Source organism: Giraffa tippelskirchi, chromosome 7 (assembly GCF_054371585.1).
Source record: "Giraffa tippelskirchi isolate mGirTip1 chromosome 7, T2T-mGirTip1v1.2.pri, whole genome shotgun sequence".
NCBI classification, from domain to species: Eukaryota; Metazoa; Chordata; class Mammalia; order Artiodactyla; family Giraffidae; genus Giraffa; species Giraffa tippelskirchi.
The window spans coordinates 158,739,500-158,763,743 of NC_137281.1; the positions used below are offsets into that span (position 1 = coordinate 158,739,500).

The window sequence follows — 24,244 nt, forward strand, 5'->3', positions numbered from 1 at the left end:
CCTACAGGGAATTCCATCTCAGTCATCACTGGGCTGTCCTTTTTCAGGTTTACGCCAGAGTCAGAGAGATTTAATGATGCTAAGAAAATGAAGGAGGGAACTTGGATTTCCAGTGTCTAATGATCTCCAGTGACAATGATTATCTAAGCTTTCAGTAGTTCTTTGAACCTCTGTTGTTCTTTGCGGCCTCCCTGATTATCATGAGGCCCAGGGCTCATTGACAAGATGGGCTAGAAGCCAGCCAATGACCCACAATCCTACCCATCAGGTAGACATTTCCTTCAAAACCCATGTGGTTCTTGGCTTCAGGAGTGGAGCATGTACATAAGTGAAGCTGATCAAAGTCGCTCAATCCATCGATGGACCTCTAGGTTGCTTCCCTGGCTACTGTATATAGCGCTGCAATAAACATTGCGGTACATGTGTCTTTTCGAATTATGGTTTTCTAGAGCCTGTTATACACAGTGAAGTAAGTCAGACAGAGAAAAACAAATATAATATATTAATGCATATACATGGAATCTAGAAAAATAGTACTGATGAACCTATTTGCAGGCAGGAATAGAGATGCAGCATAGAGAACAGACTTGCAGACACAGCAGGGGAAGGAGAGGGCAGAAGGAGATGAGAAAGTAGCATTGGCATGTATACTCTGCAGAGAAGGGGACGACAGGGTGAGGTGGTTGGATGGCATCACCAACTCGATGGGCATGAGTCTGAGCAAGCTCTGGGAGCTGGTGATGGACAGGGAGGCCTGGCGCGCTGCTCTCCATGGGGTTGCAAAGAGTCAGACACAACTGAGTGAACTGAAATGAACTGATGTGTAAAATCGATAGCTAGCGGGAAGCTGCTGTATGACACAGGGAGCCTGGACTTGTGCTCCGTGATGACCTGGGGCGGGGGTGCTGGGGGTGGGAGGGAGGCTCAGGAGGGAGGGGATATGTATGGTTATGACTGATTTGAGTTGTTGTACAGCAGAAACCCACACGACAGTACAAAACAATTATCCTCCAACTTAAAAAAGTTAATAAAAAAAAAAGTAACTCAACCCCCAAGAACAGTGATTGGTTGAGTGTGTCCAAATGAACTTAGAATGCCGTGCAAAGGCTCCTGCTTTCACTGTGGAGGTAGGCTACCGTCCATGGGGTCTCAAGGAGTCGGACACGACTGAGCGACTTCACTGACTCACTTACTTACGTTGTACGCAGACGCGTCTCCCGGAACCTCCGCGGCCATTTCGCGATGAGGAAATAGCCAACACATGGAAGCCACGAGAACTCAGGGACTCAAAGCACTGAAGCTGGGTCTTCTCTCACACTGATTCTCTGCACATGGCAGTGACGTGAACCACATCAGCTTCCTCATTCTCCAAGTCAGTCTGAGGCCCTTTCTTGAATCCCGACACGTCCTAGTGGAATGTGGCACGCGGAAGTAAGGGTGATGTAAGTTACAGGCTAAGACTGTCGCGTAAACAGGGCTGAAGAGGTCTGAAGGAGCGGGCCACGGGACAGCTCCAGCTTGTGAAATTAGCAGCCTTTGTTATTAAATGGCTGCGAAACAACTACCTAAACTGTTTTCTGCTATGACTCAGGACTCAGAAAATGCCCACCAAGGCTCTCACATCAGGGAGCTTTTAGGAAAAATTCAAGACATTGGAGTCTCTGACCTTCTATTTACAGCCCTCAATAAGGTACCACAAGAAAAAGATACACTAACACAATTTTTTGTGAGGGCTTTCCTGATATATTTTCAAATCTAGAAAATACTGCCACCCAAGGGACCTATCCACTGAAGCAATGAGTTTTCATGCTTCAGGAAAAGGAGGGGGGGGCGGAATTTTAGTTAGAAAAAGGAAGCCAGTATTAATTGTCTCTAGAGAGCAACATCTCAAAAGCCAGACATTATGGAGAAAGAAAAGAATTTTGAAATCCCGTGGGCTCCCATTTCATATCAAGAATCAGGTGCAGATGACTTAAATTTGGAGTTTTCTCTAAGCCAAGGGAAGTGATGATGCAGTTTTGATATAAACAAAAGTTCCTGTTAGACAAGAAAATGGAAAAGCCTGGTCACCTGACCCCAGTGGGCCACAGGGAGGAGGCAATAAAAAGCAGAATGAGGACCTCAGAGGCAAATGTTGAACCTCTTGGCCTGAGGAGTTTCTGCTGACTCTCAGAAACTTCAGAGTGTGTAGGGGAGAATAGTTAAGGCAAAGAATATGCTTTCCCCGCAGGCAGCTGCAAGCCTCTGGGGGAAGTTATGTATTCATCCTGATGCACAGCAATGAGGTACAAAACTAGAGATTAGCATACAGTTGTGCAGGTTGAGCACTGCACAAGAAAACCTATGTCTATAGGGCACCACACATTTCACAGACATCATAGATTTGCACATTCATTACGGCAGTTTTAGAGCATATGGCAGCAATGTGTTCTAACAAAATCAGTGTGAAAATGTTCCACCACTGAAAGGAAAGTGTCCTAAGGAAGACACATTTTTTTCTAACTTGCACAGAATGCCATGTGAAAGGCTTAACCTTGCCTTTCTCCGGCTACCACAAAATAATGTAAACCTCTTTCACTCCAGAGCCTTCATGGGAGGAGCTAGGAGAGCTGGAGTGTATTTGAAAGATTGAGCATTCACCCCAAAGTAGCTGAGTCAACCCAATGAGACAGTTTAAGCAGGAAGAGGTGAAAATATCCTTTATTCACAAGCAAAATTATATTTTTGTATCCTGCTACCTAACAAGAGAAATATCAACAACCTCAGATATGCAGAAGATACCATTCTAATGACAAAAAGCGAAAAGGAACTAAAGAGCCTCTTGATGCGGGTGAAAGAGGAGAGTGAAAACGCTAGATTAAAACTCAACATTCAAAAAACTAAGATCATAGCATCTGGTCCCATCTCATGGCAAATAGATGGGGAAAAAGTGGAAACAGTGACATATTTTTATTTTCCTGGGCTCCAAAATCACTGTGGACGGTGACTGCAGCAACGAAACTAAAAGATGTTTGCTTCTTGGAAAGAGGACCATTACAAACTTAGACCGCATATTATAAAGCAGAGGCATCTCTTTGCTGACAAAGGTCCATATAATCAAAGCTCTGGTTTTTCCAGTAGTTATGTATGGATGTGAGAATTGAACATAAAGAAGGCTGAGTGCCAAAGAACTGATGCTTTCGAACTGTGGTGCTAAAGAAGACTCTTGAGAGTCCCTTGGACTTCAAGGAGATCCAACCAGTCAATCCTAAAGGAAATCAACCTTGAATATTCATTGGAAGGACTGAAGCTGAAGCTCCAATGCTTTGGCCACATGATGCGAAGAGCAGACTCATTGGAAAAGACCCAGGACTGAACCCAGGTCTCACATTGCAGGCATGTTCTTTACCATCTGAGCCACCAGGGAAGCCCATAGGAACTTCTGATGTGTAGTCAAATTGGACAGAAGTTGTGGGTACCCCGGGCTGCTCCTACTGGTGACAGGCATCTGAAGTGGGGCATGAGCAGTGTTCTGGGACTGAGTCCTCAGCGTGTGGCCTCTGACGCTGTGTCTCCAAGCAGAGAACGTCAGAACTGAGTTAAACTGGAGGGCACCCAGCTGGTGTTGCAGAGGATTGCTTGTTGTCAGTTTGGTGACCAGAAGTGCCAGAAGTGGAGTGTTTTGGGTGAGCAGTAAAGGAGACACACAGGACACACATATAGTAAGGAAAAACTGGGTAGGTTTTATCTATAAAGCCTCATTCCTAGAGATTCTGATCCATCATGACTGGGGTGAGGTCTGAGAATTTGTATGTCTGATACGTTTTCCAGTAACCTTGAGGAGGGTGGGCCACTTGTTGAGATATCTGCTCTGATCTCATGGCACCCTCTCCCAGGCCTTTTTTCATCAATTACGACCTACCAGGGTTCTCTGGTGGCTTGGATGGTAAAGATTCTGCCTGCAATGCAAGAGTCCCAAGTTCGATCCCTGGGTTGAGAAGACCCCCTGGAGAAGGGAATGGCAACCCATTCCAGTATTCGTGCTTGGAGAACTCCATGGACAGAAGAGCCTGGCAGGCTATAGTCCAGGGGGTCACAACTGAGCAACTAACACACTCAGATAAAAAATAGTGAAGGTACGACTGTACACAACCACAGGCAATGAGTGTATCTGTGGGTCCCTCCTATTCCCAATGCATATCTCTACATGAAGTTTGCTAAAAGACAGACATCTTTATCTTTCAAAAACTTTGTTCAGATAGGTTTCTGGCTATGGTTTCTAACTTGCAGAATTGAAAGAAAGCAGTTAGACTGAACACTGCCCAATTTTAAGATGTTGTATAACCTCTCTGATCTCACAGCTCTGTGGTGCAAGCTACATTTGGTTCTTCTGTGAATGGTTCCACCTCTATCTCCCCCCACCAGGCCAGAGCTGTTTGAGAGCAGAAACCACATTTTCTTCATCTGTGTATCTCTTCCAAGCCCATACTCAGTTCCCTTTCTAGAAACGAACATAAAGTTTTGCATAGACTAGATGTAACAGGAATCATTTTTAGAAGACATTAAATGAATCCGCTTTCCATTCTCATATGAGTGATCTTCTCTCATTATTAAAGCCAAGTTTACTTCCCAGGAAAAAGGAAGGAGGTATCAAAGAAATATAATTTGTAAAAGAAGATATTGCCTAGTGATGCCCCACTGGGTAGAAAAATGAAGCAGATAAACCTTCTGATTCTAGGAGGAAGCTGTGAGGTAGAGAAAGCTAAACTGAGAGAGGACATGCCTCTGGGGTCAGATGGAGAGAGGTCAAGGAGGAAAGGCAGAAGCAGAGGGACTTGTCCTGTTTGGGACTCAGAGAGGAGACCACCTTCAGGGAACTCTTTAAACACAACAGAAAATGGCAGTGGGAGAGAGACATAGACACGGTGGTAAGCCGTGAGGACACTAATAAGAGAGGCGTCTGGGAGGTCGGCTCGTGCGGGCGGGGAGGGCGTGCAAACACTGTTATGCGCTCCTGTTGGGGAAACACTGGCCAGGTATGTAGTAACCATTTGCATGAGTTATCTTATGACAGGGAACAAGCCAGCACCCACCGGAAGAATTCGGGAAAGTTCAAAAGGAGACACCCGTCCGTATGTCCTACCAGCCTCCCAGAATCTTCTGGCAGGAATGCAGCCTGGCTGAGCAGGGTGTGCACCGCCAGGAAGGACCCTGAGTCAGGGTAACTGGCCAGAGAAACCTGGGAGTGAACCCCGTCACCACAAAACCAGAGACCTCGAGCCACACGGCGGAGCAGGTCTCCTGGTTCACTGACTCTGCTGACCTCCCAGGCACCCCTTCCCAATCCAGTCTCTTGCTTTGTCAGCGCGTGTATCTACAGGACAATTCATTTCTGAGGGTTAGACAAGAGCCCACTCTCCGGCCCTGGGAGGGGTCCCCCCTCTTGCATCACTCCCAGAAGTGGAAAGGCGCAGGAGTGAGGAGGGCAATGGGAATACTGTGGATCACTCTGGGGGTGCGTGGGGGGGCGGGAGGGATCCTGGGGCAGAGGCTGGATGGTCATGGAGATCCAGAGGATCCCCAGGATGTAAAAGGTGGCTGAGACCCAGGACACCTACAGCTCTAGTGAGCACCTAGGTAAGGGAGAAACACTGGGCCCCCACAGGCCAGCGTGGGACACGTCATGCTGACTGCGGGGTCAGCAGTTTCTACCAGAAGGATCCCCAGGGGATGGGCAGGACATCTTCTCAAAGGCTAGAGAGGGCCAGGGGACAGCACAGGACCAGCAGGGGAACACCACCCTCCTGCTCATCACAGAGGACACGTGAGCTTCCCTTCCCACTCGGGGAACCAGAGCGAGACCCTGTGGGCCATCCCGTCCCCACCTCCCCCACTTCCTCTGCCCGCCTCCTGCCCGTGGAAAAGTTCAGTCAAAGAGTAAGTTTAACCAGATGAATGAGAACATACAAAAATAAGGAAAGCAATCAAAGGAAATCAAATAATAACAATGTACTCATTAAGCACAGTCAAGGACTTTTGGTTCCTCCTCAAGGGCTGTAGATAATATCCTGAGCCACATCCTGTGAGCTGTCTTATAGACACTGAAGACCCACCAGCTGAAGTTAACTCCATGATGACCAGACTGTAGCCTTGACCTAAGCTGCCACAATTCTGAGAACTGGTCTCAAAGAAATGGAAATAAACCAACCTTGCAACCGAAGATTAACTGTACCGAAAACAACCAAGACGACGCTGGTCACCACTGCTGACCAGTCTGAAGATGACTGTCGGAGCTGACTGTGCTGTTTCTGCACGGAGCCCCCTCCCTCTGTCTATAAAAGCTCTTGCCCCCCTGGTTGCCAGTGGGGGGAGTCCGCCTTTGGACAGACGTCCACCCTCCCTCCACCTCCCAGTTGCCAACCTCTGAAATAAAGCAAGCTTTCCTTCCCACCAGCCTGTCCTGCTTGTTGGCTTTTTGGGGCAGCGAGCAGCCAAACCCCACACCTTTTGCTAACACCAGGAACCATCTTGTGGCTATCTAAGACGTGTCCCGAGAGGAAACAGGAATCTTGAATTTGACTATTTATCCAAAAGATACTAATCAAATTTTGAAAAGACTGTCTACTTTTTTACTGGGGCATAGTTGTTTCACAGTGTTGTACAACGAAGTGAATCCACTCTATGTGTACATCTAGCCCCTCCTTCGTGGACCTCCCTCCCACCCCACCCTCACCCCATCCATTGAGGTCACCACAGAACACCATGCCAAGCCCCCTGGTATAGAGCAGGTTCTCACTAGCTAGCTATTTCACACACGGCAGTGGACATTAGCCAGCAGAGACTAAAATACCCTCAAGGCGCAAATTTCAGTTTTCTCCCCACCTTCAGTGGGATGAGGAGACAATGATAATAGTTTCTTCCCCACATCCACATGTTGATTAAAAATGTGTCCTTGAAACTCAACAAAAATTGGGCAGATGGGGCAGGATTTTGCTGTTACATTCATTCTGGGGTTTTTGTTTGTTTGTTTCTTCATGTTGTATGAGCCTAGTTTATTCAAGCTAAAGTGTCTTCCACTGGAAAACAATAGCAGAAAATAGAACTACTGGGAACAGCCCAGAAACAGTGTCCTGGCCACTGGGTGCTGCAAGGATGGATGGATAGTGGATAAGGAAGATGACGTACTCCAAAATTTTCCATCCTCTTTGCTTCAAAACTCACCCCCCCCACCCCGCATTCATTTGATAAAAATGAATTGTCCTTTCCAAGGAGGATACACATAAAGATAGAATGTTAATGACCACGATACCTAGCACATCAGCTTACCTCAGCAGTGAATATTTATTTGATCATCCGATGTGCTAATTAGATTTGAAGAGAGATATCATGAAAATTACACCATGTACTTGGTGGATTTGAAGAAGGGAAGACAGATGGGAGCTCCTAGGAATATCAATGGGATTGGCAAGGGCTGGGTGTGGTCTTTCTCTACAGCAGCCTCTATTGTGTGGAGAGTAAGACTACCTGTTCACTGTCAGGAATGTGCAGGGATGAGCTCACTTTGAGGCAAGACTTTCCTCTTACTTCTGAGTTGGAAGGTTGGCCTCTTTTACTCCTTCTCCATATTCCACTCTTGAAAGGCATTTGAAGAGCATGTAGTACAAAACCCTCCTATCATAGATGAAGAGTCACAATGGTAAAATAATTTATATAACATCCAAATGACAGAGACCGTAATAAGTTTCAAGTCTCCCACATCAGGAGGTTTTGCCTTTGCTGCAAATCCTTCTGAATGCAGGTGACAAAGCAAACTGTCAAAGCCGGGGGGCGGGGGGGGGTACTTATTGGTCCAGAAAAGTAAAGCCCAGGGGCCATTTCAGATGTGGCTGAATTCAAATGCTCAGCTCAGTGTGCCCCGTGCACCAGGAAGATATTTTTCACCATCATTCCGTTTCACCTTCTGCTGTTTTTAGCTTTTTACATCATATCAGAGATGGCCACTGGCACCTCCAGGCTGAGGGTCCACAGCTTAGGAAGTCCAGTGGGAAGAGAGAGCTCTCTTTCCCTACTCGTGATTCTGCTTCCCCTACGCTTGCTCCCCAGTCTTTGTGGTTAAGAGTTTTCTCATAGACAAGGCCTGCTCCTGGAGTGTAAGACAGTCACACTCTAGGCTCAGAGACTGAAAGGAGAAGAAAGAGTGGCTTCCCAAGGGAAAATCAGAATACATTACCAAAAGGAGAAGGGAAAAGTGTTTCTGTGTTTCTGTGATGGCATCCTTCTGGGCTCCGGGGTCCAGGTACACCTGTGACACCAGACACGAGCCTTGTATTATTCTCAATTAAAAGAAAGGTTAGTTTTTTTAATCTTATAAAAGGCGAAGATTGGACTTTTTTCAGGGAATAGACACCTTCAACAATGTTCGCTCCAGAAGGTAATGTCAGGAAAGATACTGGCAGGCAATGGAGGGCTCACTCAGGTTCAGATGATCTGAAAGAGTGTAAGTGTTGCTGTTCAGTCACCCAGTCCTGTCCACCTCTTTGAGACCCCATGGACTACAGCATGCCAGGCTTCCTGTCCTTCACTATCTCCCAGAGTTTGCTCAAACTTGGGTCCACTGAGTCAGTGGTGCTGTCCAACCGTCTCAAAGAGATATTTACAAAAGCAAGGTCAGAGAGTAGTGGAGCCGCGCGGATGCTGCGGCCCCTGGGGGTAGTAACATCTGGGCTCCCTGACTCCTCTGGCTGTGAAGGGGCAAGGGGAGGTGGTGGCCCTCAATCCTGGAGCACAGCAGACGGGGGAGGGCGGCTGGACTGAGGCTGTGACCTTCAGTGAGGGTACAGCCTCACATGGGAGCTGGGGGAACAAGTTCCCCAAACCTCTCGCCCCTCCCTCTACTTTCCCACAGAAGGTCTCTATTGGATGACCTACTGGGAGGCCAGAGGCAGAGTCTCATGGTTCATAAGGTCAGCTTCTCAGGGTACGAAGCTGGATAAACAAAGATCAAGAAGGCAGTATTTCATTTTCCGGTTATATTTACACTCTATTCATGGGCCATGAGATGTCCGACTGTATGCCCTTGTCTAAACTCCTATACTGCAGCATTGCCTGCTAAACAGCTATAATAAAAATCCTTTGAAACACATGGGATTGCAAATATACATGGCAACAACACGAGGAGGTCCACTTGGGTTTTATCTTGGTTTAGGATCTGAAGACTTGTTGTTGTGTTCCTTCCTTTGTTCACTAGCTTTGTGGCCTTGAACAAATCAGATAATCTCTCAGAGACAGAGTTTCCCCATCTTTAACATGAAGATAATATTTTCCTCACCCATCTGATGGTATTTATCATTCAGTACAAGTGAAATATTAGATATAAAAGTGTTTGGGGAATGACAAAGGACTAATTTCATATTGATCATTTCAGCCTTTGTATACAAGCTTAGGAAATACGATGTTTTATTTATGGGTGTGCATTTTTGTAATTCTTACATCAGGAAAAGTTCTACAGCCTATCTGAGTCACTCTCTATGTGGCAGTATATTTTAACCATGGGAAAGTTGAAGTGAATTAATGAGAAATTAACCTCCAGTTTACTCCAGGATTGCATTGAGGAAATGATTTACTGTGATTCTGCTTATTGCTGGGGGAAGAACAGAAAAGGTTAATCAAATTTTCTGCCTGACAGTGAGGCACTGTGCTTATTATCTCTTTATGAGTAGGCAAAAGCACAAAACATCCATGTGTCCCGGAGAGTTATGCAAGCCCTTTAAAAGCTGTGCGTTAGCCAGGGGTCTTCCTGCTATCTCTCCCCTGCAGTTTGCTGAGAATATTTTCCCTCAAATAACTAGGGTTATAACAATTCATTTCTGCACTGCTGCATTCTAGGATGACTGCCTGATCTTCAACCCCATATCGGAAGCTCTGGTTTGATATAAACTGCTTTAGAGCAGGGCTTCCCAGGTGGCGTTCATGGTAAAGAACCCTGCCTAATACAGGAAACATAAGAGACAGGAGTTCGATCCCTGGGTCAGGAAGATCCCCTGGAGGAGGGCGTAGCAACCCACTCTAGTATTCTTGCCTGGAGAAGCCCATGGACAGAGGAGCCTGGTGGGTCACGGTCCATGTTGTCGCAAAGACCGAAGTGATTTAGCACACACCTTAGAGACAATGGAGACACCCCCCTCAGTCCCCCTTAACTCCCCCTCTTCCTCAAGCCCAGCCCTCTGTGAATATTCTGGTTCCTGAGACTCTTTCCGTCAGAGTCTCTTATGTTCCAGTTTTGTGAGAACTCAGCGGTGATAACTCCTAGCAGTGCTCTGAGAGTGTTGAGAACTCCGCTTCCGATATTTTACTTAATCTCCCCAACAATCATATGAAGTAGATGTTCTTATCCCCATTGTCCATGAAAGGACTGAAGCTTAGAGAGGTTTTAAGCAGTAGAATTTGAATCCCAACGTCTGAGTCCAAAGCTTGTGACCCTAATCTCCTCGCTGTATCGGCTGTTTCCACGTGGTTCTTTCTCTCTCCCAATAACCCTGACTGATCTGCACTGAGGAGCAGGTCTCACTTGGGTCAAGATGCAGAGGGAACTTTATTTCTCTCATTTCAGGAGATTCTTATGTACCCATTGCAGATATACTGTAGATACTTTTCTGGGAAAAGGACTGCTACTATCCCCCGAGGACCCCATGTTAACAGCTGGGAAGGGAACGGCTGTACTGAGCTGCTGTTCTCTGTCAGTCACTATGAAGTCTGAGTTCTAATTGCTATGATATCACAAAATTCAAGGCCACCAGCAAGAGTGTCAAGAGGTCAAGAGGCAGAGTGTTCAGTTTTGCAATACACTGTTGTGGTAAAAATATAACTTGGGATTTGTTAAATATAAAAATGTAAGAGAATATTCAATGGCTGAGAATCTATATATGGAATGTAATCTGTTTTTCCTTAAAGATGACTATGAGAGGTTAAGCCCAATGAAATAAACTTTACTCGTCGGCTAAGGTTTCCCATCAGTTTCATGCCATTCATATTCCATTTTATTTTACTTCTTAAGTACATTGGAGAAGTGCATGAGAAAAAAATGCACACTCATCTTCTTAAATGATATAAAGGATAGTAAACAATTTAATAGAAGGAAAAGAAAAATACCTGATTCATTTATTATTTCTTTTCCTGAATTCTCATCAGGTGCCTAATTTTTGCTGGGTTCCTGGGATATTGGGAAATTTATAATCTAATAGGGGTGCAGGGACAAGCAATGCCATAGGGCGAGCGTTTCAATCCGAGTAAGGAAGAAGGGTGAGTGGGCACACCTGCTACTGACTCAGTCCTGGAGGACCTAGGAAAACATCCAGGAGCACTAGGTGTCTCCTCTGAGGTCAGAAGGCTGAGTCGGCATTTACCGAGTCGGGAGAGGGGGTTTCAGGCTGAGAGGCAGCACCCAGTCTGGCTCTATTTTAAGGAAGTGAAAGTGGTTCGGCGTTGTTGGCGCTGACTGCGAGGAAGCAGGGGCAAACTGAAGTGGAAAAAGCAGAAGTTAGACCCCAGAGGATCTCTTAGCGTCGATAAACAATTTGGACTTTTCTGTTGAGGTCAATAAGCAGCTATTAAGAGTTTTAAGCGAGTGACTGACAGGATCAAATCTGTGCTCCAGGGAGGTTACTCCTGACCCCACGTCCCAGAGGACCCTGGTCTGGGTTGGTGTTCTGGTGGGGTGACGTTGACATTCATACCTGAAAACTGAGCCCTTATTTTCCTTGCCTTTGTTAAGCCGTAAATGTTGCAATGTGTGTGTGTGCATGTGAGTGTGTGTGTGTGTGTGTGTTAGTCACTTATTTGTGTCTGACTCTTTGTGACCCCGTGGACTGTAGCCCACCAGGCTCCTCTGTCCATGGGATTCTCCAGGCAAGAATACTGGAGTGGGTTGCCATGCCCTCTTCCAGGGGATCTTCCCAACCCAGGGATCAAACCTGGGTCACCTGCATTGCAGGCAGATTCTTTACCATCTGAGCCACCAGGGAAGTCCAGTTGTTGCAATACAGCTATTAAATATGTTTAGAGTCTATACACAGAAAATTCCTATTAATATTAAGTATCAATCCCATAAGGACAAATTTCTGTGCCCCAGAGTGAACGATGTCTACTGTAAACAACCTGCTACCAAGTCTGGCTGATCTCCGTGGTCTCCGCTGCCAGCAGGTTGGGCATTCAGGAGCAGCATTAGCTAGATCAGTGAGGGCCCATCACATCTCTGCCGCACGCCCACTCTGTCCTTGGGCCCTTTGTCCTGCACAGTCATCCTTCTCCGCTGGCTGTAGGGAGACTCCCTGCAGTGGATGTTCCCTGATGGTCTGCTTACCTTTGTGCCATTCCTACGGGCCAGTGTACACACCTCTTCCTCAGACTTTCTTGTCCTTAGTTTTCCAGTCCTGTACCTTCCAGACTGAAGACCAGCCATCCATACAAAATGGATAGCCAAGTTTGAAGGTGGTGGTTTAGTCGCTAAGTCGTGTCCAACTCTTTGGACCCCGTGGACTGTAACCTGCCAGGCTCCTCTGTCCATGGGATTCTCCAGGTGAGAATACTGGAGTGGGTTGCCATTTCCTTCTCCAGGGGAACTTCCTGACCCAGGGTTGCAACCCACATCTCCTGCATTGCGGGCAGATGCTTTACGGATGAGCCATCAGGGAAGCCCAGCCAAGTTTACTGCCCATCAATTTATCACTGAATAATTTCCTATCTCTCCCTTGACTAACAAACAGGTCTACAATGCAATTTGTGTGTCTTCTCGGGGGATGGACCCACAGAACGGAGCAATCAGTCACCCCTAGCAGCAGCCTGCTTACTAACAGATCCTCATACCAGCTGTCCTTACATCTACTTTCCTCCTGTCCTGATCCCTGGGATTATTTTCAAGCCTTTAAGCTGTGCTTTCAAGGGACCTCTGGCTGAATGACTGGCATCAGAAGTGACCCTAGAAATCAAACCATAAAAGATCCATAAAAATGGAATTTTCCGATTATATTACTAGTTGTAGTTACTATTGCCCTGCACTGGGTGCCTCAGAGCTGGATGAAAATTCAACCCAGGTTGTAAAGTTTCAGCTGTAACATCACACCAGTGACGACTATAAAGAAAGTGCCTTAAATGTTCTAGATGTATTTTCCCGTTCTCCCAAGCCGGGAGTGCAAGTGGCAGGAGCAGGGATAAATTACTGTGCTGTCACACTTTTCGGAGCATCTGGAGGGCAAGTCAGATGTGAAGAGCTGTGGGTGATCGGGTAGACCGCTGGAGAGGGGCCGCGGGTGGCCAGGTGGACTAGTTCCTGTGAAATATTTCAGCTGCTCTTCTTTCTGATGATTTGGTTACTAATGTCATTTTTCACCTTCATCGATTCCTTTTTCCAAATCAGTGAAACTCAACCCTAATGTGTACCAGTGAATTACCTCAGTGCTTTAAAACCTGATGCAGGCACGGACTCCCCCATTTAAGTCAGAATCTCTAAAAGTGGGACCCAGAGGCCCGTGTCTTAAGAGCTCTTCAGATACAGTTTTCCTTCTATTATAAGCCAACTACCCTCCAATAAAAATTAATCTGAAAAAAAAGAAGCTCTTCACATGGTCAGGATGTGTAGCCAGGGTTGGCCACGGCACTCGCGGACCCGCAGCGCGGGGAAGTGGGAGGAGGACTTCGGTTCACTGAGCCAGCCCTACCACTGGCTCCTTCCCTTTTAACACCTATGCGGTCTCAATGACAGTGCTCTGGAAAGTGTGAACAGAATTCTTCCTGGAGTAACATTGCATCAGTATGGCAGAAATGCTTGGAAATATTTGATGCTTCAGGTGAGTCCTCCCAAGGGCATGTTCCAAACAAAGCAGTTTCCAAAAATCGCAGGCATGGGACGAGGAGAGGGACTGATGGCCTTTGCGGGACTGGGGAAACGAATGTACAGGAGAGGGATGGGGAAGAAGAACATTCTCAGCAGCCTGCCGTGAGCCTTGAGATCTGCACGCCCAGGGCTCGGGGTCAGGGCAGCCTGCTGACACAGCGAGGGCTAAGCTTTCAGCCTGGGGGACACGGTCAGCGTGGCAACAGGAGCTGGATGATCATGAATGCTTCTTCCAAGGTCCAAGACTCAAGGTGGTAATAGTCAATAGTCACTGAGAGTCGTTCAGACATTCAAGAGTTGTAAAAGAAGTGGAAGGATGCTGTCTGTCCCATTGTGACAGGGAAGAGCCTGCTGATGTCAGGAAACCGCCCTGCTGCTGGGCTCAGAGCTAGCACTACATTTGTGAGGCTCCACAGAGAGACAGTGGGACCCAAAAAAGGTCCTCTGGGGTGGGAAGCTCCCAGGAGTTATGAAGCAGCACCTACCAAAGGGCGTTCTAGGGAACCGCGGTTCTAGGGATGCTGAAAGAAAAAAAATTCACAAGGGTTTCACGGTCAAAGAAATTTGGCAAAAGGGCTACATGAAAAAGCTTCTGAAGCCTTTAGTTTTCTAAATGAACCTCCTGAGGGTCCAACAGGGGAAGCAAGGCTGCAGCTTTCCTGCACGTTCTCATGAAACATCCCAAAGACCCCAATCGCCCGAGAGTCTTTTTGGCAAACATTCCCACAAGTCGATGTATAAATGCCTGATGATAAATAGATGTTCTTGCAGGAAATGGCCAGAGACACAAATATAAAAGTACACGCACGTAAACATTTTAAATTTGCCTTCCTTTCCAATTGAAAACAAAAGTAAGTTGTTTTCCTATTTTCTAGAAATAAACCTTTTCAAAACAAGCCATTAGCCTGCCCAAGGCACTGTGCATCCCATGGATGTTTATCCCCCAGTGGTTGCACTTGAGATACTGGCTCTACATGGTTATTTCACGGACTCCTTGAAACTGAAATGCCCTGTTGAGGGTTGGAGTAATAGATGTGAGAACAGTAGGGAGCCCAAAGGAAAGAGTGCATCCTACTGAACTTCTCCTATTGTACGTTCATGAACGTACATATTATGGAGCTCATAATATCAACTCCATAAGTTGATCACAAACCCAGCAGCAGTTGACCTTTCATAGGGGGAGGTTAGAAGTAGACTGTGTTTCTGGGCCAAGTTCCCTTTACTGAAGTGGAAAGTGTGTGATGATGTAGCTTTGGGCTGGGAGGCAGGACACCTGCATCCTTGCCCCAGAGACACAGACGCAGGCCACGTGACCTGAACCAGGTGCCTGGTTGTCTCATCTGTAAAACGAGGCTTAGGTCTTGCAGGTCTCTTCCCGACTGCATCTAGGTGTATCTGGATTGCTGCTGCTGTTTAGTCACTCAGTCTTGTCCGACTCTTTGCAACCCCATGGACCGTAGCCCACCAGGCTTCTCTGACCATGAGATTTTGCAGGCAAGAATCCTGGAGTGGGTTGCCATTTCCTTTTCAAGGGGATCTTCCTGACCCAGGCACTGAAACCAAGTCTCCTGCATTGGCAGACGGATTCGATACCACTGAGCCACCACAGAAGCCTGACTGGAGAAAACTCTCGAGAACTCAACGTGCCAAAGGGCTGTCCTTAGGAAAGAGAGAGGCTCTAGAATTTTCACTGCCATGATTATTGCTGGGCCTGGGGGTAGAGATAGCAAGATGCTTAGTTTGAGAAAGCTTTAGTCATTCCTAGGGCTCCTTTTCTTACACTGTCGAAGGTTACAAGATGCTTGGAAATTGCTGAGGGGTCTAGGCCCTGAGCCTCTATGTGACGATCCTGTTCAGCTCTGGCCCTTTATGTGAACGTCCAGCCACGATGTTCCTGCGCTCAGCCATGGTAGCCAGGACTGTGGTCTTCCACACCTGCTCAGTCCTCCTTTGCTCCCTTGAAACTGCCCCTGACTTGAAGTTTATACCTTCTTTCCCCCTGCCCTTTACTTCCTCGTGGACTACTGGAGATCTCACGATAGACCAAACATTTTTTCTGAGGGTCATAAAGAGCTCAGTCTGTATAAAAGCAGCAAGCTTTGTCCTATCGCCAAGAATGGTCAGCCTAACTTCTCTTCGGAGTAGTAAGACAACAGTATGTTTGAATTTTCGTATGCATGCGTGTGTCCTCAGTTGCTGAGTCATGTCCAACTCTCCGCAACCCCATGGAATGCAACCTGCCAGCCTTCTCTGACCAGGGAGTTTTCCAGCAAGAATGCTGGAGTGGGGAGCCATTTTCTTCTTGAAGGGAACTTCCCAACCCAGGGATCAAAGCCACGTCTCCTGAATCTCCGGCACTGGCAGGAGGATTCTTTACCACTGTGCCACCTGGGAAGCCCGAGTTTTCACATGCTAGCCTGTTAAATTCCCAATAAGTCACCTAATTTTGGCCCCTGTTAGAATCTCCCACGTCTCGGTTGGAAGGTTGGAGTGGCCAGGATGGATGTAGCTTGAACAAAGCTCTCCAAGTGAGTCTAGCATTCTCTTCATCTCTCCGCGCCTCCACCCAACTGTGAGGCCTCTCTGCTTCCTTGGTCCATTAGCTCCAAACATAAAGAAATGAGACATTATTGGCTTTAGCAACTTTTAGAGCTTTAGACTTCCTGTGTGAAATTACGGGAAGAACTGTAACAAAATCCATTTCTGTTCATGTGACTGTCTCCCATTTTAGGTACATCCTTCTAAGATGTCTCTCTCCTAATACCGCTGTCCTCTCCATCTCTCAAGACCCTGGAGAACTACAGAGCCTCCAGCGTGGTCTTGCCTCATCTTCCCCTCTGTTCTTCGCACAGCGGTTTAGAGGGATCCTCAGGAAAGTCTGATTAGGACTCATCCCACTGAAAACCCGCTTGGCTGCGACTGCTCTGAGAATGGATTCTAAAACTCTTAACAGGGCACACAGGAGCTGTGGGGTCTGACACGGTCCTAACAATGTATCAAACCTCAGCTCTGGCCACCTCCTCCTGTTCCTTAAGCTCCCATCACACCGGGCGCCTCCTTTGTGCTGTGATCCTTTCTGCCTCGGGGCAGATGCTGGTCCTTCAGCCTGGAACCATCTTTGCCCCATTTCTTCATGTTGCCAATTATAAATCATCACATAGGTGGATAAGTATGCTGATTCCTTAGGTTGGGGAGTCTGTCGTCCATGCTCAGAACCCTCTCTGAAATTTATTTTAATGAGTGGTGTGTATATAAAAGTCAAAACGTCTTTTTTTTTTTCCACAGGAGGAGCCCATTTTTGACACCATTAATTGAATGCATCCCTTCTGCACTGTACAATCCCATTTTTCCATATTTCTTAATTCTGCTATGCACCTAAGTTTGTTATATATACCCTCTCCTCTTTTCTTGAGGTTTTATGCTTTTTTCTATACCATTACACTTCATCGAGCTTTTTGGACCAATTTAGCAAGTCTCTGAGGACACTCTATTGAATTGTTCATTAGAATTGCATTGAATTCTACAGACACATTTTGGGAAATTTTACATATTTATGACTTCCCATCCAGGAAGTTAGTATATGTTTCTACTTTTAGTTAAATGTTTTTTATGGCCTTCAATAAAGTTTTATAATATTCTCCATAAAGATCTAAGACATCTATGTTAGATTTATTGTTAGGTCACTTTAATGCTGCAAATAGCATTTTAAAAAATTCATCCTTTCATTGGTTATGGTTGATGCACAGAAATGAGTTCATTTTTCATAAGGTAATCTAGTATCTAGCAACGGTGATGAAGTTTCTTAATAACTCTAGTTTTGGCCTTTAAATTCCTTTAGTTTTCTATGTAGAAAATAATATTTTGCTTATGAGTAGTGACAATTTGATTTTTCTTTACCTATCCTTTTAACTTTTACTTATTTTCATACATTGCTTTGCTAACTAGCTCTTGCAGAATGATGTTGAATAAAATTGGCATAACAGACATCTTTGTCAGATTTCACTATTAAGTATAATATTTGCTTTATGCTTTCTTATGGTTTCCCTTCTCAGGTCAAAAAATTGTATTATAAGTTTCTATTACAAATTAGTATTAGCATTAATAATTAGTATAGTATTATGAAAGCTTTCTCTGTATTGGAGATTGTTGTTGCTGTTGTTCAGTTGCTCAGTCATGTCTGACTCTTTGGGACCCATGGACTGCAGCAAGCCAGACCTCCCTATCGCACACCATCTCCCAGAGTTCGCCCAAGTTCATGTTCATTGCGTCAGTGATGCCATCCAGCCATCTCATCCTCTGACGCCCTCTTCTCCTTCTGCCCTCAATCTTTCCTACATCAGGGACTTTCCCAATGAGTCATCTGTTCATATCAGATGACCAAAATACTGGAACTTCAGCTTCAGCATCAGTCCTTCCAGTGAGAATTCAGGGTTGGTCTCCCTTAAGATTGACTCGTTTGATCTCCTTGCTGTCCAAGGAACTTTCAGGAGTCTTCTCCAGCACCACAGTTTGGAGGCATCAATTCTTTGCTATTCTGCCTTCTTTATGGTCCAGCTCTCACAATAGTGTGTGACCACTGGGAAGACCATAGTCTTGACTGTATGGACCTCTGTCAGCAGAGTAACGTGTTTTTCAACACACTGTCCAGGTTGCTCATTGCTTTCCTTCCAAGAAGCAATCGTCTTCTGATTTCAGGGCTGCCATCAGCATCCACAGTGATTTTGGAGCCCAAGTAGAGGAAATCTGTCACTTCCACCTTTCCTCCTTCTATTTGCCCTGCAGTAATGGGGCCAGATGCCATGACCTTAGTTTTTTTTAATATTTAGTCTTAGGCTGACTCTTTCACTCTCCTCCTTCACCCTCATCAAGAGGCTCTTTAGTTCCTCTTCGCTTTCTGCCATTAGAGTGGTCTCCACATGGGCAAGGTTGTTTCTCCCGACTGTCTTGATTCTGGCTTGTAGCTCATCCAGCCCAGCATTTCTCATGATGCGCTCAGCATACAGATTAAACAGACGGGGTGACAGCAGGCAGCCCTGTCTTTCTCCTTTCTCAGTCTTGAACCAATCAGCTGTTCCATACAAGGTTCTAACTGTTGCTTCTTGACCCACACACAGGTTTCTCAGGAGACGGGTAAGATGGTCTGGTATTCCCATCTCTCAAAGAGCTTTCCACAGTTTATCATGATCTGCACAGTCAAAGGCTTTAGTGTATTCAGTGAAACAGAGATTACCATATGGCATAAAATGAGATGGAATAATTTCCCTCTTTTTCTATATCCTAGACTGGTTTGTATAAGATGAGAATATTTATTTTTTGAAGAATTGTTGGAACTTTGCCTATAACATCATCTGGACCTATGGTTGTTTTTTCATTCCTCATTTATTTCTTACTGCAAATTTTCTTTCTATTATGTGATATCTGGAAGCACGCTTTAAGTTTTTTTCTGTGTATTATATATAGTATTCTGAATTTCTACATGCTATGCAAGTTTCTGTATTAATGTGATCCACTAGCTGCCTAAAATCAGAGGTCTTGGATTATTCCTTTCAAAAAGTTTTTTTTGCTTACTATTGTAAAATGAGGTCTCTTTTATTATTTGTCCTTGACGGAAGCTCCAGTACTTTGGCCACCTAATGTGGAGAGCCGACTCATTGGAAAAGATCCTGATGCTGGGAAAGATTGAAGGCAAATGGAGAAGGGGATGACAGAAGATGAGATGGTTAGGTAGCATCACCGACTCAATGGAAATGAATTTGAGCAAACTCCAGGAGATAGTGGAGGACAAAGGAGTCTGGTGTGCTTCAGCCCATGGGGGTCACAAAGAGTCAGACACAACTTAACAACAAAACAACAACAAATAATTCTTGTGATAAGCAAAGCATTGTTGTTTTCATCTGAAATATAATTGAAGTGTATTGTGCACTGAATTCTCCTTTAAAATTAGCCTCCTTCTTGTCATTTTTATTCTTAGGGTCTTTTCAAAGTGAAGGAAATCTCAGCTTCTAGAAATGGAAAAACCAATAATCTTCAAAAGATAGTTTTCTCATCTATCTCTGTTGCTACAAACCAGATCAAATCAGATGAAGTTTTATCTTTATTAGGCACTAGTTTTAATGAAATCTGTCCATTGATATTTTTTTAAATTCCTTAATTTAGCCTTTGGTTCCTTCTATAAGCCTTATATATAACCTCCTCTAATTCTTCCCATGATGTCATGACACTTCAGATGCATTAAGATGTTCTATAGGAAGAATTGGGCTTACCAGGTGGTGCTAGGGGTAAAGAACATGCCTGCCATTGCAGGAGATGTAAGAGACTCAGGTTCAATCCCTGGGCTGGGAAGATCCCCTGGAGGAGAGCATGGCCTCCCACTCCAGTTTTCTTGCCTGGAGAATCCCATGGACAGAGGAGCCTGGCGGGCTACACTCTATAAGGTTGCAAAGAGTCAGACATGACTGAAGTGACTTAGCATGCACACGTAGGAAGAGTTAGTCCCATTTATCTGTCCTCATTCTTTATTATTGTGTGAGATAGAGACCACAAGCTGACCACCTAAATCCGTTCTTCCCTTCTTCCTGGACTTGTGGCTGGAGTACATTTCCTGATTTCCTTTACCGTTGTTTTACGTGACTGGGTTCTCGCCAATGGAATGTGAGCAGACATCATGTGCCCCCTGCCAGGGCAGGCTCCTTAACCCCCGGTCATGCTCCTCCACGTGCTTTCCTTCCAGCTCCCTGGGGAGGGAACCACAAAGAGACCGTGTGGGGAACAGCAGACTCACCATCACACTCGGGTCCCTGAGATCCTGTGCCCCTACTGCTGCAGCCCTGCACTCCCTCGGTGAGAGAAGAACACGTGTTTTATTTAAGCCACTGGATTTTAGGGGTTTATGTTTCCACATTCCCTAATTAATTACCTGAAATCATTACCTGAACGTAATGTACCATAGCAAACACCTAAAACGTATGGAATTAGTTTAGTGTTCAGAACAAAGGAAGGAAGAAAGCGCATATCAAAGACTAAAAAGCTAGAGCTCGTGTTATCCATGGGGGAAAAATAACTTAATAAAATTACCACCTCTGATCACTCAGAAAGCAGACCAAGAGCCTATTAAGTCTGTATCTCTAGGGCAAGCAATTAGAAGAAGCAAGAATATTAGGGTATGTTGGCCAATATTTATTGCTTTTAGCAAAGTATTACAAGAAAGAGATGATCTCAGGCAAAAATGGTCTGGTTTGCCAGCTGAAGTGAAACCAAATAAAAAGACTCAGAATTCAGAGCTTCTTAGGGCTGGGAAAACTGATGGTTTCTGTAGCTCAAATGCTAGAAGATAAGATTTGTGCATCATAGAAAAGGAGGGAGACCCAGCCCAGTGGCAAAGATAATATCAAGCATGTTGCCTTGCCACCTAAAATGATCATTTCAGACGTCAGTGTAGATTCCATGAGGGCAAAGTGGATGGGCTGAGAAACAAACAAACAAAAAAAGACTGTAGAACCAAACTAGAAAAGAATTTGGAGCTTATTTACTTCCACATGAAACCGACTGTAAGCAAGTAGGTCAGAAGCCTATCATGTTTTTAGGCAAACTGTACTGCCCGGAAACCACAAGCTTATGTCTGTAAAACTACTCTCATACAGGAGCAGAAAGTGGGATTTGAAATGTCTGTACCTCCTTATATCATACCCCACAATATACCCCCTCATACATAACCATGGGAATAACAGACAAGAATTTTCTTGTCCTCCAGCCACCAAGAACAATGGACAAGAAAGCCCCCCTGAAAGGACAGACCCAGAATCTACCAAGACATTTTCTTCAAAGAGTTGGGGTTCCTAGCAATATCCCCCCAAACAGGATTCCATCATTGCTGTGGACCAGGGACTGCTCTGAGAGTTTTTATCATGATCATCCTGTCCACTTGGTATAGTAGCTGACCAGATAGAAGGCAGGTAATTTGTCTTTCAGTTCAGAGGATGCTGGACCTTGAGAAATCACACCTGGACCTGAAGCAGTGGTCTGAGCATCACCTGGAGATCCTAGACTCCGAAACAGATACAATCAATGGATGAAATTTGGGGTTTTCTCCCCTAAAGAATATGTGTGTTTCGTGTAAGGGGGGATAGTGACCAAAGGGGCTAATTGTGATAGAGATTGCTAGATGTCTACCAAAATCCCTTCTCCCTTTCCTTCTGGGCCCACACTGGACTTCACTTCTCAGCATCCCCAGCAGAGATATGATGAAGTTCTCTTCAATCGAATATGATTAAAGTGATCCATGCCACTCCCAAGCATGGCCCATAAAAGCCTCTGACACTTGTCCCTCAATGCCTTTTCTCCCTACTGACCGACTGATGTGGTAAGGTTTGGATGACTCCCAGAGGTCACATGTTGAAGCTGGCAGCGTTCTTCAGTAGCTGTGTGGAGCAGAGAGGCCATCAACTCAAATCCTATGATAGTGACTCTTTGTTTCTCAAGCCACTGAAATTTGGATTTTACTTTAACTGCAGCTTAGCCTTCTCTAAGATGTCACGCTAAACAGTAGCAATGTCTATTTTTGCACAGGTGGTCAACTTTTCCAAGAAAGGCTATAGGTGATCCATTGAATCCAAGACCTTTATACTGTCCCTCATCACCATCCCATTCCTTTAGGACGAGATGAGATTGTATGGTCTCTTTATACTTCTTATGATTCCTTCTTACCCCCACCCCCCCTCTGCTTCCATCCAACCCTCTGCCCACTCCCAGTCACAAACCTTAAATCCATGACCATTGACATAAAATCGGTCCATAGTGGTGCCCAGCAATTTCATTCCATTTCCACAGTTAATTCACTCATCCAGTCTCCTACAAAACTAGTTCTTATTTTCTTCTCTCCTCACAGATCTCTAGTTCCTCTACCCCCCTCCTAACTCTGAGCTGAGGAGTTGGAATTCTATTTCAGTAAGAAAGCAGAAGCAGTCAGGGGAGGATTTCTACCAGCTCCCGCCAGGCCTCTCCTGCCCGCCTTCATCTGTTCTCGCGTACTTTGTCTTCCCTCCTGGGTGAGTTGTCTGTGCTCCTCTCTAAAGCCAAACCCGCATGTGTGCACTGGGCATCCTCTCCCCTTATGGACGCACAGATCTTACTCCACACAACTCTCTCCTTTCTCTCCTGCATCCTCAAATTTCCCCGCTACACTCACTCTTCCCCATCAACACACAAAATATGCTGTAATAGATCTCATTCTAAAAAACAAAAAACTTGACTCCATACCCTCTTTCAACTACTATCTCATTTCTCTGCTAGTTTTTATATATCCCTGAAAAACTTTGTCTGTGTTCACTCTTTCTCTAATTTCATTCTCTCTTGAAGCACTCCAAACAGGCTTTCTCCCTCACCATTTCACTGAAGTAGCTGATATCATGACCACTACTGACCTTCATGTTGCCAAACCCAATGGTCAACTAGTAATCTCCGTGTTACTCAACCTGCTGCAGCATTTAATACAGTCTATCACTCCTTTTTGAAATACTTGATTCTCTTGATATTCAGAGACCCGCCCTCTTGGTTCTTTGCCCTCCCGACTGGTCACTTCCCCATTTCCCCAGCCTCTGATGTTGGGATGCTTTGGGCTCTGTCTTAAGTTCATTCTTTGCTACATACACTCAGACAGAGGATGAGATGGTTGGATGGCATCACTGACTCCATGGACATGAGTTTGAGCCAGCTCTGGGAGATGATAAAGGACAGGGAAGCCTGGCGTGCTGCAGTCCATGGGGTCGCAAAGAGTCAGACACGACTGAGTGACTGCACTGAACTGAACTGATGTACACTCATTCTCTAGACTATCTTCTCAAGTTTTGTAGCTTTTGACACCATGTCTATGCAGATGGATTTCTTGTTCTAAACTAGATGGCTCCCTTAAACCCCAGGCTTGCATATCCAATTGTCTTCCTGACATCTCCACTTGGGTGTCAGAATGAACTCTCCCAAATCAAACTCGATTATTCTTGCATGCATGCTTGATCAATTAAGTCGTGTCCAACTCTTTGTGACCTTACAGACTGTAGCCTTCCAGGATCTTTTGTCCATTGAATTTTCCAGGCAAGAGTACTGGAGTGGATTGCCCTGCCTTCCTCCGGGGGACCTTCCTGACCCAGAGATCGAACCCACACCTCCTGCGTCTTCTGCATTGCAGGCAGTCCCTTTACCGCTGAGCCACCAAGGAACCCCAAGTAAGTAAGTAAGTGTTAGTCGCCCAGTCGTGCCCGACTCTTTGCGACCCCAGGGACTGCAGCCCATCAGGCTCCTCTGTCCATGAGATTTTCCAGGCGAGAATACTGCAGTGGGTTGCCATTTCCTTCTCCAGGGGATCTTCCTGACCCAGGGATCGAA

The 24,244-nt window shown here is 45.6% G+C and overlaps 1 protein-coding gene across 12 annotated transcripts in view; it reads left to right on the forward strand.

Annotated features, from left to right (window-relative positions):
- Positions 1–24,244, forward strand: part of GPR65 (G protein-coupled receptor 65) — a 92,692-nt gene that overhangs the window by 34,628 nt on the left and 33,820 nt on the right. For 6 of the 12 annotated variants that reach the window (XR_014059519.1, XR_014059509.1, XR_014059513.1 and 3 more), the window contains 2 exons: positions 22,752–22,911; positions 23,954–24,084. The exons of 1 other annotated variant lie outside the window; for it this stretch is intronic. The gene's annotated coding sequence lies outside the window, so the exon portion shown is untranslated. Of the gene's footprint in view, positions 1–268; positions 423–6,031; positions 6,430–22,751; positions 22,912–23,912; positions 24,085–24,244 lie in introns of those variants that run through there. 5 more of the 12 variants (XR_014059512.1, XR_014059508.1, XR_014059518.1 and 2 more) reach the window with 3 other exon arrangements.